Raw genomic sequence first — 3648 nt, forward strand, 5'->3', positions numbered from 1 at the left:
GCGTTAAGCTGTACGGCTAGTTCAGTAAACTACTAGTTAGTAAAGCCGGTACCGGAACCGTGAAAAATAATAAAATTTTTAGTCCAAAAAGTTGTATTAATTATTCGGATGATAAAGCATGTGCAAAACTAATTTTTGTCATGTATTTATCTAAACAAAACACGGTGTCAGTATTTAACCCGGTACAGGACCCGAACCGACTTTTTCACCCGAATTACAAACTAAAAATTTTGGTGAACTAGTTTTACCTAGTGTCACACTACTTTAAAATATTAGAGCCTAAACCTTTGTAGATATTTTTATATAAAATATCAAAGTTATTAAAGTTCCTAAAATTTATAGATTAAACAAGATTTAAAAAAAAATACAAAAACTCTTCCCCCCTTCATAATTCACGAATTGGAGTGGGTCCCCCTTGCCACTCACATTTCTAAGTTGTGGTGTTGGAACTCTAAATGGAGGATTAGTGTCTTTGGAAGATCATAATCAAAAAGAAACCTTTACACTCTACCATTTTTCCATAATTCCCAAAACCATCAAAACACTCCATCTCCTACTCTCTCTCTCTCTCTAAAATCGTTCAAACCAAAACACCCTACAACACTTTCATTTCAATCTTTAAAAACTCAAGAATTCATACACTTATGGAGGTCCATGGATGAAACTAGCTACAAGGGTGTTTAGAAAAGCTATTAGGAGCCTTTTTGGTGAAACTTGAAGCTTTGGATCAACAAGATTTTTCTTATCTTCATCCTTATTTCCTAGCAAAAATTGTAAGAACATTACACTAGTCTTACTTTTATTCTTGATTTCTTTTTACAAGTTCATCTAAACCCACTTGAAAAATAACAAGAAACAACTAAACATCATTATTTTTAAACATGATTTTTCTATGATTATGAGATGAACTTGGAGAAATCTAGGCTAATAAACTTGAATCTTGGTTATTTCTACTCAAAAATATGATCTACATACATGCATGTAGGATCAACCAAGATTCATCAACAAAGTGATGAACATGAGTTTTTGATGAACATGCATGCTAGTAAAATGTGAAAAACCATTTAAAAACAAGAAAATAAATTTTTGAAAAATTTGTTGAATAAAGTTTCCATTTCTGGAAAGAATCAAAAGCTAGAAATATGTTAGTAGTAAACATTTTGAATACTTGTTTATGCTTCAAATGACTTTGTAAGACATCTAGAACAAGAGTTTTTCATAAAATCTCGCTCTACAAATTTTTGGTAAAAATAAGAAATAAAGTTTCCTTTTTGGGAAAGTTAAGAACAATATCATGTTCATGCTACTTTTGTTGACAAATTTTGATAGATATTGATACTTGATGATGTTTTGTATTGAAATAATTTGAAAACAAGTTTCGTATAAACTTGGGGAAAATTCCATATTTCAAACAAAACTATGGCAAAATTTTTATAAATTTTGTGATGTATTAAAAGTTGTTAACAAAGAAGTTTGTGACTAAAATTGTTATTTGAGGTCTTTAAACATGGTTAAACAATTTTTGGACAAAGTCATAAATCCATGTTTTATAAAAAGATTTCTAAATAAAAATGACAAGTATATATTTTTGGATAAAATGTGTACTTACAAAAATATTCATCAAGTATCATAAGTTTATATATTTTGATGTGTACATCATGTGTTAGTTCTAGTAGGAACAAATACAAAATTACTACACATCCACAAAAATTACCAAAAATATATATGAACTTGAATAACGAAATAAAATGTCCATCCTTGGACACGAAAATACAAATGGACAAATTCGGACACTATTGGACTGTATGGACTTTTGGACAAACAAAAATGGCACAAACAAAGCAAATGGTAAAACGTGACGGACGACACAGCGGGACAAACGATACGAATAAATAAAACCGACAATTAATAAACGACTATAACAAAATACGAACCGTCACACAAGTTTATGCACTAAAATGTTCAACTATGGCATAAGTAATGATTTTTATAAAAATTAGATTTTTATAAAAATACAAGTATTACTATTAATATTTTTTACTAGCCCAAAGTTTTGCATTTTAAAAAGTAGTCCATAAATTAAAAATTGGGCTAATGCCCATTTTCATAAATAAAATTTGGGCTAGGCCCACTTTTACAAAACAATGGACTAAAATGTATTTTTAGTCAAAATTGGGCTAAAGCCCACTTTACAAAATACTTGGGCTAAAAACCCAATATTACAAATTATTATGGACTACATATATTTTTAGAAAACAATTTAGGCTATGCCCATTCTTACAAAAGTTATTTGGGCTAAGTCCACAACTATAAACTAAATTGGGCTAGGCCTACCTTTATAAAATGTTTTGGGCCAAGGCCCACTCCTACAAATTAAATTTGGGCTTGACCCATTTTTAAACAAATTTATTTGGGCTAGGCCCATAAGCACCAAATACCCAAAATGGACTTAAATTATAAAAAATAAAATTAAGCCCATTCAAACACAAATAAAATAAATATATATACAAGGAAGTTATATATATACGAAAAACACAAAAACAAAATAAGAGATAGAATATTTGTATGATACACAAAAACAAACCTAAGTGTCTAACTAGATTAGAACACTTGTAGGTCAAGAAACGAACCGCGAACAAGGAATCGAATAGAGATTTGCACGGAACGCAAATCAGTGAGTTCATGTTTTCCCCCTTTACTTTGAATGTTTATAGTTTTAAACTTCGGGGATGTATACATGTTACAAATAGTATGATAATACAATGAAACTATTTTGATCACATGCGGATAGGTGTTAAAATAAAGGGGCCATTAATGAATAAACAAGTACCGAGGAACAAACGGATAGATCTATTTGGGTTTTGGCAAGCCCCACTCTTAACGACAACGATAACCACGATCGTCAAGAGTGCCTTTGTGTCCAAACTAGTGTCGTTGACACACACGATAAATTGTCAAGGTTTGGTTACCTCCTATTCGGCATACATATTAGTGTCCTTGCAACACACTAATGATCATACAATTTTTTTTATCATACTATACAAAAACGAATTTTATTACTTCAAATGTTTTGGAGACTCATTTGATGCAAAAACAAAATAACATGAATTCACTCAACTTTTGTTGACGTTTTCAAAATTAACATGTATTACAGGAGATTAGTGGACGGCTTTGGAAAAATATGTTCAAGTGGTTATCAAGAACGCAAGCTTTTGTGATGTCATCCGTTTTCGGTTGTTATGTTTTGAACTTTGAATAATGTAGTTAAAGTTGTTGTTTCAAGTTTCAAACAAGACATATGTAATGTAAACTATGGTTTCGAATCAAATGTATGGATGAACATCTTTTATGTTTCAAATATGTTGTTTACTCGATTGATTGTAACGATTGCCGCTCTCGTCACACCTCGCCATACGCTTCCGCATAAATCAAAAATCGGGGTGTGACATTGCGAGACTCTAACGATGCTAAGGAGTGGCCAGCCTATTACGAGTAGAACCTGCATCAATCTTTTTGGGGAAAATATGTCAGTTTACACTGGTAAATACATTCAACCGACACTTTTGTAAAATGTTTGATAAAATTGATTTGAATGCACAAGGCACAAACTCCTTGTAACTTGGGATAATTTATAATTAAATCTTGTAA

At 31.1% G+C, this 3648-nt stretch overlaps 1 long non-coding RNA gene across 2 annotated transcripts; it reads left to right on the plus strand.

Moving 5' to 3' along the window:
* Positions 1-422: 422 nt before the first annotated feature.
* Positions 423-3371, plus strand: LOC110891846. 2 transcript variants are annotated; one of them, XR_004873142.1, is made up of 4 exons: positions 423-773; positions 2617-2674; positions 2792-2959; positions 3155-3371. It is a non-coding gene; the product is annotated as an uncharacterized LOC110891846 (long non-coding RNA). The 2 variants fall into 2 exon arrangements; XR_004873141.1 differs by lacking the exon at positions 2792-2959.
* Positions 3372-3648: the final 277 nt, after the last annotated feature.

This window comes from Helianthus annuus, chromosome 11, assembly GCF_002127325.2.
Source record: "Helianthus annuus cultivar XRQ/B chromosome 11, HanXRQr2.0-SUNRISE, whole genome shotgun sequence".
NCBI classification, from domain to species: domain Eukaryota; kingdom Viridiplantae; phylum Streptophyta; class Magnoliopsida; order Asterales; family Asteraceae; genus Helianthus; species Helianthus annuus.